This window comes from Phodopus roborovskii, unplaced genomic scaffold, assembly GCF_943737965.1.
Source record: "Phodopus roborovskii unplaced genomic scaffold, PHOROB, whole genome shotgun sequence".
In the NCBI taxonomy this organism is placed as follows: Eukaryota; Metazoa; Chordata; class Mammalia; order Rodentia; family Cricetidae; genus Phodopus; species Phodopus roborovskii.
The window spans coordinates 10,274,303-10,290,839 of record NW_026126563.1 but is presented as its reverse complement, the minus strand read 5'-3'; the positions used below and the strand labels follow the sequence as shown (position 1 = coordinate 10,290,839).

Genomic DNA, 16,537 nt, shown 5'->3' with positions numbered 1-16,537 from the left:
TGTTTAGAGATTGTGTCTCACCATGTAGCCCAGGCTGGCCTTCACCTATGTGCCGGGGCTGATCCCCTGCTCTAGCCTCTCCAGTGTGGAGCATGCAGGTGTGTGCGTGGCTAACAATAAGGGTTCTACCCAGTAAATGTCCACAGAAGGTCCGCCATTGGCCTGTTCTAGGCCCCTCTGCTCATACTCCATTGGTCAGGACAGGTCACAGGGTGGGCGGGGTTTTTAAAAACCCTCCCTTTTAAGGTGGACTCACCAGGCAAGGTTCTGGGTTAGCCCAAGAAAGGTCCGTGTGATCCAAGTCCCTGTCCCCTGTCTCCCTTAACGCATGTCATGCAGGTCCCAGCAGGTGGGAGAAGCTGTCTTCACGTGACTTGAAGTAGCTGTTGACTCTCAGAGGGTCCCCCATTCTCGGCTTGCAGTTCATATTCCTGGGATCATTCCTGCCCCCGTCCCTACCCACCCCCACCCCCGCCCCCATTCTGTCTTTTGTTAGTAGATCGTGAGTTTCTTGTTGCCTTTCAGTCTTTATTCCCCAAACGGAAGGAAGAAAGTTTAACAGCACAGCTGGGTCCTTAGCCAGGGCCCGAGCATCAGGGAGAAGAGGAGGCTGGGCAGAGGGCAGAGGCGGAGAGTCAGCGGCAGAGGAAGAGCAAGAGCAAGAGCCGCTGATGAAGTCCCCGAGGTGACTTGCAAATCTGCTGAAATCCTGAACGAGCTTTGATTTAACCCAAGCTTGAAACGGCTTTTATTTACTGTCTATTGTGGAATAAATGACATCTCATAAACAGGCTTTATCCATTACCCAGAATGGAGAGCTCCGTGTTAGGGACATTTTACCCTCTTGGATATCAAAGGAGGTATGCCTGGGTGTGTTATCACAAATAGAAAAATCAATGCCAAGGCACACACAGCTGAAATTTCATTTTCATCCAACAATATTTTCCAAGGAGGATAAAAAGACAGCTGCTCATAAAAATGACCCCAGGTCCAGGGGACCGGCCAAGGCTGCGCTGCCACAGCTGAGTGAGTTGATCTAGCTCTGTTCCCTTCCTAAGCCACCAGCCCCACCCAGGGCCAACCCCAACCAAGGCCTCACAGACACTCACCCAGGCCTGATCAAATGCTTCCCGTGTACCCATCCCAACCATACTTAGACATAAGCTTCATAGGAAATGCCAGAACTATCCAAAAGGCCTGCCTGTGCTACCTTAAGAGAAGGGTATGACCTGAAAATGAAAGAATGATCAAGAGGTACAAACTCCAAGGGAAGACTGGGTCCCTGCTTCTACTGAGTAGACACCATTTCTTTGCACATCCGCCCTCCACAAAAGGGAGGAAACAAATACTCTTAATTCATCATAAAAATTTTTTTCTTGGTTTCAGCCCACAGGACTCCATCACACTGCAGTATGGGGTGGTTCCCTGGTTTGTGGTATTATTTCCCCCTGAGGCTGTGAGCTCAGTGATGCTTCAGACCAGCCCTGATGCTCTATTTATATTTCCAGCGCTGAGCACAGCACTCGGTAAATAACAGCTGCTCAAAAAGTACACGTTGACTCCGAGAGATAGACAGGCCAGGGCAGCCTGGGGATAAGCAACTGCCTGGATGCTTGAGCTGATGGTCATGTAGGGGCCAGCATTTAAAACCCTCCCCAAACATGGGTACCTGAACATAATTCTGGGAGAGAGCCCCCTAATAACAAGGGATGCAGGCTGACCATCATCCCAGAGGCAGCGCCAGTGACCATTCTTAGGAGAATCTGGTGGGGTCCTGGAGACAGACAGAGCATCTGCATGGTTCAAATGGTATTTTTGCTGTTTTAAAGAAGGAGGGCTCTTGTTTTCTCTATTGCTTTGTCTCAGCTGAAGGCCACTAATCAGAACCGAGAGGTCCCTGCATGGCGTCCCCTGCTCCCATAGAGACATGCGCTCTCTGTTCTTGCCTGAGTGCTTCATGGGGGATTGAGAGAGAAATTAAGGCAATACCACGGCTGCAGCCGCCCAAAATCAGCAGCAGTATTTAAATAAGGCTTCAACGGGAAGGCAGAGTCTCCTTGGACTTGGTCTATGATGTAGTTATCCAGAGGAGAAATTCGCAGAACCCATTACCTGCCTCTCTTTCCCCCAGGAAATCCCTTGTTTGTGAGATGTGGATCTCTGAAGCTTTTGCACAGCACGTTTTCTCTCTGGATTGTCCTGGGCAAACATCTGCCACGCTGTGTGTTTATAAGAGGCATTTGTGCCGTTGATTGCTTAGAGGTTTGTGCAGAGCGTGTGTGCTCTTTCCCTGGGCCTTGCCCCCTCCCCAGCCCATGCTCTGAGCAAGCAGCCCCCACTGTTCACGGTGGCCCTTTTAACATTGGACTACATCAGTGGGCTGAGGGCAGGGGAGATCTGTTCCATGACCCGCCTGCTCTGCTTGGCATCCACTTTTTCCTAGCAAGGGAAGTATGCCTTCATTGTGTTCTTGTTATTATTATTTATTCCACAGAAAAGTTTCAGACACTGCCTGTGCAGACTGCTGACTGAATTAGGCTGGTGAACTGTTGGAGAGGCCCAGCCTTGACCAGGAGTTCTTGGACTTAGGGAGGAGGTACAGACACTAACATTCCTCATTGTGGCTTCACCCACATGAGGACCATGGGGCATGGGCAGGGCAGGGAACTGGCTGCTGGCTTCTTAACCAAATAGGATGCCTTATCCTGAGTCCTTGGATAGTTCAACCCATATTTGGACCAAATTCCTCAAACGTTTTGCCTTTGAAAAAGAATGTGACAGAAGGTGTCCTTCTATCTTCCCAGGTCATCTCTTCCCAGGTCCCCTGGGCCCTGAGGAGAGCCATCAGAGTGGACCCATTACTAGTGAGGAAATCCTGCCATTGAGTACTTAGTAAGAATCTTCCAAAGACTAAAGACTAGTTCTCAGTAGAGAGTTTTTCAGAGAAAAGTTGGGCTCAGATCTAGCCTGGGTTTCATCTCCTTCTCTGGCTGCTGAGCATGGACACCAAGCATGCATTTCTCTCCAGAAAGAACCGAAAGTCCTCCAGCACCTAGAAAGGAAGACAGGGGCTGCAGTGGGCCCCAGGTCTGTTTGCCGGCTGGATTTGAGGGTGCTGGACTGTAGTCCCGGCTCTTTAGGAGGCTTAGGAGGGGATCTGCAAGTTGAAGAACTGTTTAGGCTGCAGAGTGAGTTCAAAACCAACCCGGACAACTTGGGAGACACTTCTGAGAGAATAAGAAGTGGACTGGAGCTAGCTCGGTGCTGGAGTGCTTGCCTAGCTTGCTGCCCACTTGGAAGCTCTACTGCCCATCCTGTATTGCCTGGTGCAGGTGGGCTGATGGCTCAAATGACGCTCTAGGGCACAGGCAAGCCTGCCTTGGGTTTGGCACTGAATGGGAGGACCATCTGACACTGCTGGGGTGGTGAGCTCTTTTGGATCTATCAGTCTCTCTGGTCTTCATTGTGACTGATTTCCCACAGCCTTTCCAAGGTGAGGGGTAGGACTTAATGCAACAGTTAGGTCAGGTTAGACTGCGGCTTCTTTTGCAATCTGTCAATTCTTCCCTGCATGCGTGTTCACTTTGAGTACCTCTGTAGCTAGCATCCACCCAGGCTGGGAGCCAGTTAAGTGGCTAATGTCACTGATGTATCTTGAGATTAGGCTATTGCCTTGAAGCAAAAGCATAGCAGCCACCAGGGTTGGGATAAGCTTGCCCACCATGAAGAGGCAGCTCCAGCTTCATCAATAAGGCCTTCTCATTCTCTTTAGAAATAAACAGATTTGATAACAGCCAACCTTGCCAGGGAAGTGAGCACCGTGTTTTCTGAGCATTTCATAATCACTCAAAATAAAAATTAAAGTTCCACGGAGGTGGTGGAAATCCACGTGGCCTCTGATCAGGGACGTCTCGTGGTCAGTGAGGGAACACGGCTCTTTGGGATGTGTTGGGCAATTTTATTGTTAAACTGATTGGTAGAAAATAACCATTTCCCTATTTTTTTTAAACTGTGCTATATGGTACATGTGCTTTGTATGTTGATATTACATTGTAAATATTGCTTTGACATGGCAAGGAAGGAGTGTTGTTATTGTTTTGGTAAAGCATGCCAGCTGGTATTATGCTGAGGCATACAATACTTTACCTGTCGGGGGACAGTGACTCTTGGTAATAGGATATTCATGAATCTGTTCCATGGCTCAGCTGTCTAGCTTCTGAGCTGAATCTGGCAAAGCTTTCCTTAGCAAGCTCCCTGGGTTGAGATCAGTGAGCTGTCCTACTGCATAGGTATGCATGTCGACCTCAGATTATCATCCCACTCATTTGGCTGTAGCATCTAGGGTTGGGACCCGTATTCAAGTGACAGCTTACTGGCCTCACCACAGGAGCCCCAGGAAAAGACCCAACATGCTGGCTTTGCTCTGAGGCTGAGAAATAGCCTTTTGCTTAAGAATCCTTTGCTCAGCCCACCAAAGAAAACATATAAGTCAGCTTGCTTTCAAAGGAATGAAGTGTCAACAGTCTGGGAGAAAATGACAAGCAATAAGACACAGTGCTCAAGGTGTAAAGAGACCAGCTCCATAAACCCCCTTGCTGGCTCTTTGGTTCTTAGACAGCCCCATAAAACACTTGAAGACAGGTGATGGATGCCCTGGGGTCTCCTGGCCTGTGGCAAGCCAGGGCAGTGTGGAGCCCTAGCCAGGGAGCAGGAGCAGGACTTAAATCCCACCCAGGAAGCCACTTGCTCCCTTGTCACAAAGACAAATCCATACCCCTGGCAGTGAAATCAAGTCTCTTAGGTTATTGTGGGCACTGTTAGAAAAATGTCCCAATCAGGTTTAAAGTATGACATCACCCCTGGAGGAGGAATCAGACTCCCTGAGCATGGGGGAAGCCATGCTCCTGGTGCAGGGTACAGGACTGGAGCCTTCCCCCTGCTCCAGAGCCCACTTCACTCCAGCTGCGGCATGATGTTTGTATAAGGACTGTGTGTGTTCAGCCAGGAACAAAGGTATTTCTTGGCTAGTCATAGTATAAAGGTGGTCCATATATATGACATGAAATAGGACATTTATGAGATGCATGGGAGTACAGAGAGAAGGAGAGAGACACAGAGAGACAGACAGGTGCCCGGCTATATTAGCAATCAGCATAGTGCCCCAGCCTATGCAAGCATGAAACTGTGCTTGGAGGCTAGTGGGGAAGATGCAATTTACCTTTGGATGCTGAAGCTTGGGTTCCTGTTTTAAAGTCTAAGCTGGCTGATTATTTATTGATGCCTCGTTCTCTCTCTCTTTCTGACACACACACGCGCGCGCACGCACACAGCTAGCTGTCTGGGGCTTACTGGTTAGGAGCTCCTGTATGCCTAAAGGATTTTTTGAATTAACTTCTTTCCAGTTATTTTCCCCTCAGGCATTAACCAGCGAGACTGTACTTGGACAAAAGTTGACTCCCCTTCCCCTACCCTCCTCCTTTATTTTGTGCCATGGAATGAAATTAAGTACAAGAGCGGAAGCCATCGAACAACTGATCCAGCCTGTATTTTTTATTCCCAGAAAGGGTGAGAATAATGCATTGGAGCCAGTCATTTTTTTTTTTTTTACAGTGTGTATGCCTCCAGATCCTGCTGGACACAAACACAGTGATAAAACGGTGTGTTCTGGGTGGCCGTCCAGTGATCTTGCTGTAGTAGTCTTCAATGCTTGTTAGCATAAGTTTTCTGGCCTGGGAGGTTCCAAATGAACACACAGACACCATATTAATTATGGAACTGTTGGCCAATGGCTTGAGCTTCTCATTGGCTATGTCTGTCTTAATTATTAACCCATTTCTATCAATTTATGTATTGTCACGAGGCTGTGGCTTACCTGGTAATGTCCCAGCATGTTGTTATTTCTTCAGCAGCATGGCAACTCTGTCTGGCAGGCTCACTCTGCCTACCTTTCCCAGAATCCTCCTCCTCTGGTAGCCCTGCCTGTCCTTCCTGCCTGGCCACACAGGGTTTTATTTATCAACCAATAAGAGAAACTTATACCCAGAAGGACAACCCCATCAAGTGCTGCCCATTTTCTCAATTACACGAAGTTGGGATGGTTTGGCTCCTCCTTTACCTCAGGGGGCTCAGCTCATCTGTGAGGTGGGGTCATGGCAGGTCAGGGGCTGAGGTCCTGTCATAGCATTCTTCCTTGAGCAAGGACCTTCTTTCCAAACATTGTCCTACAAGGAACTTTAGCCAAGGCAGCCACGTTGACACCTTATTTGGGCAGGATTTTTTTCTCACTCCATCTCACCTTATTGTGTAGGGAAAATGGGAGGTAAAGGCATCCTTGGAAGTGATAAGCTGAGGCTGATAGAACAGAACTGGGGGCAGGTGAAACAGTTCCCTGGGTTCTTGGTGCCCCTAACCTTGGTGACATGGGGGGCCTAGTATGAATTACATGTTCTGTAAGTGTCTCTGTGAACTTTTGTGCAGATGTAGTTCACCGCTCAGAAGTAATTCAGGGTACCACTTGTTGCTAAGCACGACTGGGTGGAAATTCTTTGTCCCATGGTCTCTGTGCTAGGCTCCTTGGGAGGTCTTGGCATCTGATTGAACTTTAATCCCCACTCTCTTAGGAAGCTACTAAATGCTTCTGAACTCCCCTTCCTTCACATGAGAAAATTAGCAGTGGTGATGGAGGCTGATACCTGGGCCATGCTAGGGTGGAGTCAAGAAAAGATCATAATAAATCATAGCTACAGAAAAGTAAGTCTTCATAGAAGTGTGTGACTGAGGTTCTTCTATTTGGGGTTGCATCAAATGGAGGTGTTCCGGTCTAGGGTAGCTCTCTCCAGGTTTCCTCGTTTAGCTTTTGGTTACCATAGTTTCAACCTCAAGAATATTCTTGGTCTTCTGCCATCAATCCAGACATTCCCTCCTTATCTTCCTTCCTTCCTTCCTCCCTTCCTTCCTCCCTCCCTTCCTTCCTTTCTTCCCTCCTCCCTTCCTTTCTCCCTTCCTTCCTTCCTTCCTCCCTCCCTTCCTTCCTTCCTTCCCTCCTTCCTTCCTTCCTCCCTTCCTTCCTCCCTCCCTTCCTTCCTTCCTTCCTTCCTCCCTTCCCTCCTTCCTTCCTCCTCTGTTTCTTTTCTTACCTTCCTTTTGCTCTCTCTTTCTCTTGTTCTTTATCTCTCTCCATATTTTCAAAGGAATCAAAAAGGCAGAGTTTACTTCAGCTGAGGAAGACATGTGCTTAGAGACATGGAAGGAAATTTTAATATTCAGTGTTCAGAGTCCCGTTGGTTGTATCCACAAACTTTTCTTCATCAGCACCCTCCTGGAAACTCCCAGTTTGTTCCTGTAGACACCACTTCCTGGTTTATTCCTGGTGTATTCCTGATGCTGCAGTGGACAATGGGCTGGCTTCCATTATGTCTTTACTATTTGTGGTGTTGACTTACTAGCCTTGCAGATGTTGCTATGCTATTTATTTTCTATCTCCTCATAATCCCTAGAAATGAGATGAAACATCCTAAGAGCCACATTCACAGTGCCGAGTGAATGGACTATGTGTGCCCGAATGAATAAATGAACGTGTGGTGTAAATGCAAGAGGCTTTGCTAAGAGTCCCTTCCCCCACAACTCTTGCCCCCACACACAGTGACCTCAACCTTTGTCACATCTCCTTCCCGCTTCGGAACCCTAACAGCTCCCTATTTCCCATGCCTTATCTGTCTGCTTCTACGGCCTGAGCAGTAGTGATATTGTTATTGAAATAGCACAGATGAACCCCAGTCACCTTGTATGGGTGACATTATTAATAGTGGCAGGTTCCTGGTCCTACTTTATGTGCTGGATATGGCTGTTTGGTTACCAAAATGGAAGGTTAATAGGTAGACACCTCCCTGGTCTGACCCCTTTACTGACCTCAAACTCATTCTGGATCTCCTTAAGCCCCATGAGATTAATACCTCTGCTGAGGATGTGTGACTACAGTGAGAAAAATACAACCAATAATTCAATGTGGTGGCAACATCAGAATACCAAACAACACTAACAACACTGGCGCTAATGTCCATCCCCCAAGGCAACCATCTGTGTCCTTTCAAAACTAAGATGCATATTTGGTGCCCTCCCAGGGAGACACCCCCTGAGGAGCTTCCTGCCTTCAAACAAGCTTGCTGGACTGGGGGGCCCCCACCGTTCCAGGATCCAAGCAAAGGAACAAATTCTTCCTGACTGTGGCCCACAGGTGGAATCTGTGAGCATCAGGGAAGCAAATGAAGCCAGGGCCTTATGCTCAGTTTGAGATGCCCCCATGGGACCACAACCCCAGGTCAATAGGCCTTACAAACAAGCAGAAGCCGTGGACCGCAGTGGAGAGAGTAGAGTTTCATACAAACGCAGTTTTACTATTGAAAACGTCAACTCAAACTACCTGACATTTTGAGACTGCCCCCCCCCCCCCGCCAGCAAAGTGCCGTATGTCTGTTGTGTGGGAAGAAAGGACAGTGGTAGCAAGGTAGATCTGACTTCTGTTGCTATCTGTCTGTCTGTATCTCTCTCCCCAACCTGACAGCAGGGATAGGTTCCAGATGCCGCTCGCTCCTAGAACCCATCGTGAGGCTGTGTGCACATGCCTGAAGTGCGAAGGCTGCAGAAAAGGCGTGGCCACTACTCACTTAGCTAATGTCACTCCTAATGATACAAGCTGACACTTACTGATTGGTCCAGACTGTGCTCGGAGCACGTTAAATACATTATCTGATTTAGGCTTCACCACATTCTTGGAAGATGGACATTAGTATGTCCGTTTAGATGAGGAATTGAGCTTGAGAGAAGTTGCTCTGATTTTAAAGCGCAGAGCGAAGATTATATGACGTGCCTCTCCATGACGGGGATGCTTCATGCCCCTTCTCCGTGGACATGGGCGGAGCCTTCTGGCTGTGCTCACTAATGGCTACAGAAATGCTGTGAGGCTTCCGAGGCTAGCTCCCAAGAGAGCAGGCACCCATTTTGTTCACTGGAAGCCATGCATTGGAGAACTGTGCCTCACGCTGAGCAGCGGCCCTGTCCCAGGCTGCTTGTCTCGAGGGAGCTGTGGGAGGGCAGAACAAAAGACGTGGTCACCAGCCCTAGGCTTTGAGGTACACAGATCCAAGAGCCGGACATGAATCCATTCCTCAGATGAGTCCAGCGCCAGTAGTTGGGGTCTCCTCACCCCCTTCCCACTGCTCCAAATACAAAATAGAAGCAAGCCATCCCCACTATACCCTATCTAAGTGACTGACTCACAGGGGTGATATAGTGCTTGTTTTTAGCTGGTGGGTCTGGGGGCAATCTGCTGCACAACAGTAATAAGCAGAGCAGAAGTTAATTTAACTTTGCCCAGGGTCACCTAGCTAACAAGTGGGACTCAAACGTAGGCGATCTGACTCCAGAGCTCATGCCCTAGAATTTTGTACTGGGATGTACTGTCACGTAGTACCTTGATACAACTGGTCTCAAATCTGGGGAAGAAGTTAAGCTCCGATGAAACCATGTGGACTGGCCTCTGCTGTCATCTATGGAGAGAAGAATGCAAAGTGTGGGTGGGATGTGAAGCTCTGCCTTAAATACACTGCTCCCCAGCTGTTGGGAATGGAGGAGGAGAGTGGGTACCAGGAAAACCGTCTTGTGAGCATCCTTTGTAGGTACTTTCTCGGGAAGGTACTCTGTCCTGTGTGCATTTTTGGTGAGTGCTAAGTTCAGATTTCACTGCCACAGTGTGAATTGTGTATAGAGTGGAATAAAGTAAGAAAACAACACACTCAGCCAGAGCAGCCAAGGTGCAGGGCATGCTCGGACACCCCTATGCATCCCTTGCACCCCTGAAGAATAAAGTAAAAGAAAGGCTGACTTCAAACCTCCAGCACAGATTGCAGAGGGGCTAATGAGGCCTCACCCACAGCTGAGGAGCTGCTGGCAGTGATGGCTGCTGGGAGGAAGACAGTATTCTTTGGGTATGGCCACTAATAGGTTGTCCATGCTCTGGCTGGTGACCCCACACAAATTGGCCTTCGTGTGTTATTAGAAAACAAGAGGAGATAGGAAATTGGGACAGGAATATGTTGGGGGCGGTTGTTCGAGGATAGTTGGAGAAGGGGAAGAGTAGAGGGTAGATATGACCAAAATACATTACATACATGTATGGTCTTTTTGGGGAACAAATCAAGAAAATTGTTGTTAAAAAGCTGCTTGGGCTCATTTCTCTGAGTGCAGTGGACGGGCAGTCATCTGAAGTTGGCCATGTTGTAGAGTTGGGGGCATATAATTTCACCCCCAAAGAACCTTTCTGTCCTGGCCAGGGGACCTCCATTCTAAAGTACTGTCTACAGAAAGGTCTGGATCTAATCGGCTTCTTGCTGAGCAGCTAAACTGAGCTAGACCCCACCTTCCCCCAGAACCGCATCCCCATGCCATCTGTGGGAGGGTGTTTAGGAAAAGTTGGTTCTTTGCAAGTGGATCTCAAGCAGGGAGGGGAGGGTGCAGGAAAGCTGGGCTGGTGTTGGTCCTCCAAGCCACCAAGACTAATTCTGCAGTCTAGTCACTCCTCAAACATTTAGTGTATCCGGGTGATTGTTCCTGGTAGGCCAAGCTGGTCTATCTGCTGGGTCTTTTGTCATGCTAACTGCAGCCGATCAATGGATTGAGGTCAGGACTTCTGATGTAGGTGCAAGCTTCGAGGGAAAAAAGTCTCAGAGATTCATTTTTTCTCGTCTGGTAACACTCCGGTCACTTATTTTTTCTCAGTTAGCCTCTGCCGCTCTAAAGTGGATATTGATCAGTGCTTTAATGCAAACCTGTCAAATTAATTTTGCAGACCCGGGATATGACTGGCCTAAAATTGCTTCTGCATCTGTTGTCTGCAGCGAGCCTATGAATTTTAATCACGGCCGGAATGGGTTGGTGGCTTTTTTTGTTAGAAACTTGAATAGGAAAGGTTTAAACTGTAAATGCCAGGGAATGATGCTGTTTTGTTCTTTTCAGAAACTCGTGTGGTGGAGGTCAAAGAAATTATTATGTCGGGTGTAGTCTTGGCAGATGCTGCGGGAGCTTTCCGCGGGCTGCGCCTTGGGAGCATCCGGGCCTCGGAAAACACACAGGTGTGGGGATGATGCTCTCCTCGGAGCACGAGCTCCGGATGCTTGCACAGTTGGTCACTCTGCTTACAGTGCTGCCCCAAGCAGGGTTTTTTGTTTGTTTGTTTTCTTTTTAATCTGAGAGGGTGAAAGAGGCTAGATGCCACTCATATACAAGACTGCAATTCTGGCTGACTCTGCCTCAACTGCTTCATGCACTCTGGGTGAGGTGATGTCTTTTATGGACTCAGGTTCATGACAAGGAATGGCTGTGGTGGGCCATGACTCCTTTCGCTACCTAAGCCCAGGCTCCTGCACAGAGGTCTGCCAGCACACGAGTGCCTTAGCCTTTGCCTGCTGCACTCTAGCCACTGCAGCCACTGCAGCCACTGACAAAAAGTACCCTCCCCGCCTCAGCTCCTCCAGTTCTGGGAATGGAGCCAGGGCAAACCGTTCATGGTCACATACACTCTGGCCACTGATCCATCCCACTGGAATGCCCTGCTGCTTTGCTGCTTCTATCCCTTGGCTTGTTTTTTTTTTTTTTTTTTTTTTTTTTTTTTTTTTTATCAATGGGACCACTGATGCAGATAGGTTCCTTTGCAGGGAAAGATGTTTCCAGTCCCCAGGTGTCCCTGGGAGGTGCATGACACACTGTCAAAATCATGCAGGGACCCTAGTCAAGCCTTCTGAAAGAAGCGTCATGACATGTTCTGGCTGCATAGAATCAAGAGACAATGACTCCAGGAGCATTTGGTCTCCACTGCTCTTGGCCATCGTCTTGACCGCGCCTGCCCCATCCCCACTTCACTGCATCCCAGAAACGCTGGTACTGTTCTCTCTGCATTGTGGAGAAGACACTGGGCACAGAGATGGTGAATGAACTGCTCAGCTCACAGAGCTCTTGCCGGCAAAGCGGCAAGACACTGGTCTCAATCTCCTGTGCACCGACTCCCTTGGGGTGGTGCTGCCTTAACTGGGTCTCTCTCTGCTGCATTCGCATTATTTTTACTTCCTCAATAAAATACGGGGCTCCTCAAGGGTCGTGCCCCTGTATTTCATGAGTGGATGTAGAGAGCCACAGGGTCGTAGAGAACAGGCTAGGAAAGTGTTTGGGGACAGCTTTGTTGGGAAACTTCATAAAAGCAACTTTATAAGAAGGGGGGGGGGTAGAGACAGAAAATGACTCCACCAGATGACAATATATTTAGACTCCAACTATGAGGTCCTAGCTCTGGGCGTCTGGGAAGAAGGCCCAGAGGCTAACGCTGGAGCCCTGGGAGACACTGGACCACCACTCTCTTGTCAGAGAGCTGGGTTGGGAGGTCCCTTGGGAGAACCCAATTGCTCTCATGACACAGACAGTGGCGTTTGCGCTCCCTATCACCCGGCCATTTCTAGTCTGTCAAAGGTGTGAGAAAACAGCAAGAGCCTAGAGAAAGGGGTTATAAGGAGAACCTGTTGGATAAAGGGACACTTGTTCCTCTTCTTGTGACCCCTCATCACTGCCCCATACGACCCTCAGGCCAGTCAGGGTCTCTCATACTCTGTGCTGGGGACACACAACACTCAAGGCACTTAATGACACTTAGCGCTGTCATTAAGAAAGGTAAATGGGAGGTAGAAGAGAGAGGGGTTGAAAGAGGATGGAATCATGTTGTCTTTACATCTCAGCAATTACGTAGGAATTCCTGAATGTCCGTGAGAGTCACACAGTATAGTCAACAGATTGTACATACCCGCCATAGCCATACATACACAGATTATACATACGCACAATCCTACAGCCCTGTCAACATCTTCATTTGGGTGGAGTGGTACTGGAAGACACTCATTTCCTTCAGATTAATGAGGCCCTGTACAAAGGACAGCCTTACCTGTTGAAGACCTCCATGAATGCCCTGAGTTCTTCACGGCTAAGTAAACAAGAGCTGGTTTGTCATCGAGGGGCCACTCACCAAGAGCATGAGCTCTGTGTGGTTGCCTGGATAAAGATAAACCCTCGGGGATAGTGAGTGTAGGGCTCCAGTCACCCCTGTGGCTCTCTCCATTCCCTGGCTCTTCCTGTTGATGTCATCAGCGCGTTTGTACGCAAGTGGCAGCTGATGTTTCCCCTGCCTCAGAAGGCACAGCTCTGCCTCCTAAAGGGAGAAACGTCTGTCTCCCACACAGCTATTAAACGCTGGGGATGCGCCTTGATTGCCCCGATTCCGCTCAGCAGTTCTCTGTCCTAACCCACCCTGCAGGTTGGTCGGGCCCCCTTGGTTAGGGCCTGTAGCAAGGCAGCTCAGCATAGACATTACTACCCACCCTGGGAGAGGGAGTGTCTCCGCAGGGAGGATAAAGAACAGGAAGGACCAGGACACAGGTATCCAGGAGCCAGTTCCAATTTGAGCATCTGGCAAAGGCATGTTGAGCATCTGGCTAAGCTGAACTTGTCAGTTTAATCTCAGGGAAGTGAATGCCCTAGCTGTCCAAATACCCACATCCTCATCACTGTCTCTGTGCTGGTATTCTCTGGCCTGTGAGAATAGGACCCTCTCCAGAGAGGTCCCTATCTCCTGCCCCAGCTTCTTCTACCACCCCAAGCAGAAAGCCAAGGATGCATGTGGTAGGCGCTCAATGGATGTACCATGAATGAGTGTCGGTCTCCGCGACTCTATGAATGACTCTTTGAATGAAAGGGAAGGAAATGTGAAGCAATTAGACCCACACATACCCAGAGCTCGTGTAACCACACGGCTTCCTGCCCTGGATCATCTGCTAAAAGCCTTGTGCCCATAATGTCGGGTTTGGGCTCCTCAGTCCCTGAGGGGAGGAGCATGGGGTTGCTCTCTGTGGTCTGCAGGAAAAGGCACTGGGCTGGAGATCAGAGGGCTGTCCTGCCTTTTAATACCTGTGTGGCCTTGGGTAAGCCACTTGACCCGTCTTCCCTCCATTTTCATCATCCATCAGCTGGGGAAATGCTCTCTGTGTATGACCCCACAACCTGACCGAGTGAACAGAAGAATCTGGAGGAGCCTGGTACTGGAGAAATAAGCAATTCCTAAGAGCCTGAGCTTCCATCAGGGTGCTTACTCATTTCAGAGCCATTCCAGGGTTGGTGGTAGGGAAGGCTCCGCCCTCCACACAGAGGGCCCCACACTTGGGAAGAAAATCCCCAGTAGTGGGACTTGGTCTATTGTGTGCCCATTTCTATGTGAAGAAATGAAAGAATGTTTCTTTTCTTTAAGGAAAGATTCACATGCGGAAAGTGAGCAGATGTTTATGAAGGACTCTGTGACGTGTCACAGGAAGTTAACCAGTCAGTGGATATTTGTTAAGCAGGCGCTGTTGCAATCTAGACAAGCAGATCACACACGTGAAGGCGATGCCGTGAGCCTCTGAGAACGGCTGGGAAGACAGCAGAATGGACACGAGAACAAGCATCTTCTCTGGGCTAAGAGGCTGAGGTAGGAAGAGCTCGGGAGTGATGACATGCAGCTAAGACAAGAAGAAAGGGAAACGTGGTGGACCAGGCAGACAGCCTAGGACTGTGCCTGGAGCAAGGTGGGCTTGTGAGCCACAAAGGGGGTTCAAGGCCATGGGAATCTATGTAGGGATAAGCAAGACAGAGGATGATCCGAGAGTCAGGGTGGCCAAGTACACAGACCTCAGTGCGAGCTGTTGCTCAGTGCTGGGAAGACACCATGGAAGTTCGTTGTATTCACTCTGCAACTTTGTCACATGCTTGGAATCATTTCAAAAGAAAAAGTGAAAAAAAAAAAAATAAGGTTGGGCCTGGGGAACTGGCTTAGTGGGCAAGAAAGTTTGCTGTGGAAGCAAGAGGACCAGGGTTTGAATCCCGAGTACCCACGGAAGGAGGAGGAAGAGACGGAGGAGGAGCAGTAGTATGCTATTGAAATTGACCCTGCTTTCACTGTGGCATAAAAGTTCCGTTATGTATGTATTAAATCACACCATTAGCCTGTTGACAAGCCACGCCAGAGGCCAAACTTAAAGAGACTGTGGGGGACTCTGATGTTACGCTCAAGGGAGAATATGAGAATTTTGGGGGTGAACTCCAGTAGCACTGGATCCCCATGTTGACATTTTTTTGGCTGGTGTCGGTGACGTGCTGGGAGAAGTCATCCATCAAACTCAGACGACCAAGTAGTATCCAACTTCCTGGGTTCAGATAGAAACGGAGTACCGAAAGGACTTAAAGGAGAGCTAATTCATGTCTTCATCCAATAGTGATGGTGCCTCCGAGAATACAGACTACTTCAGCCAACCGAAAGATACAACAATGTTGTTCTGAGAGAGTCCCAAGAACACTTAAGATTCGGTGGTGTAGCCGTCGTCAAACACATCCTGAAGATTGGGTATCTGAATGACACAGTAGATGAGCTCTTAACATACACATGGACTCGTACGATATTGTGTTAGTAAAAGAAGACTTATTGGAGGCCACCAACTCTATTTTACAAAAGTCATTATAGTCAGCCATTTGCAAGAAGATGTCTCTCTGTTGGGGGCAACTGTGAAGCAAGCCCTGCCCATTTTGTGGAAAGACCCTTATTTCTAACACATTCTTGCTCTTGGCGTTTCCCCTTCCCGGTAACTGAGGGAGATTCAGGTATGTTGAACCTTTAAAGTGCAAGTCCCTTCTTTGTACTTCTAAGCAATTGAAAAAAAAATCTTAAAGCCAAAAATTAGGAAAGCAACTGCTTTTCCGCAGTGAATTCTTAGTCTGGTGTTCTGCAGATTCTGGGGAATGTGTGGCGGTCCATGCAAAAGCAGATCTCCCGGTGGATGGTGGATGCTGTTTCTGGTTTTAACAACAGCCGGCTTTTTAATTGGGGTGGAGTTTGATGATACCATCTCCTGAAACTGTGTTTTACTTGGTTATTTTGTTTGGAGAAGATACTTGCCCGCTAAGTCTGGCACTTTGTATCTGAAAAACTGTTGGTGTCCATCACTAACATTACAAATACCCTCTAGGACACACTGTTAGGCAACCTGAAATTGAAAAAAAAAATAAGGTGGAAAAATGATAAAAGAGACATCAGATGTATTCTTCTGGATTCTGCATGCATGAACATGTATGCGCATACCTTCCTCTATAAACGTGTATATACCACAGCACTGAAGAGGGCTGAGGTGAAAGAAAGATTAGTGGGTAGTGTCTGCCATGGTCTAAGTTACAGGACCAAAGACCATTCAAGAGTCTCCTTCCTGGAGACTTGCTGGCACAGTCTGTATCCCTGTGCTTTCAGCCTCCAGAAGTTTTTAGTCAGGGTCACTACTGCTGTTGTTCTCTTGCTGCAGCTCTTGACAATGAACCGCGAACACGAGGCGCGTTTGCGCCCACGTGGAGCTTACTGGTGGAGAGAAGAGAAAGTGGGGTAGCTGGTGGCCGACCGAAACAGGACAGTGAGGGTGGGGGTGTGGGG

At 48.6% G+C, this 16,537-nt stretch overlaps 1 pseudogene; it reads left to right on the top strand.

Annotated features, from left to right (window-relative positions):
• The first annotated feature begins 10,921 nt into the window (after window positions 1-10,921).
• On the top strand, window positions 10,922-15,583 carry LOC127234955 (cytosolic 5'-nucleotidase 3A-like; annotated as a pseudogene).
• The last annotated feature ends 954 nt before the right edge of the window (window positions 15,584-16,537 follow it).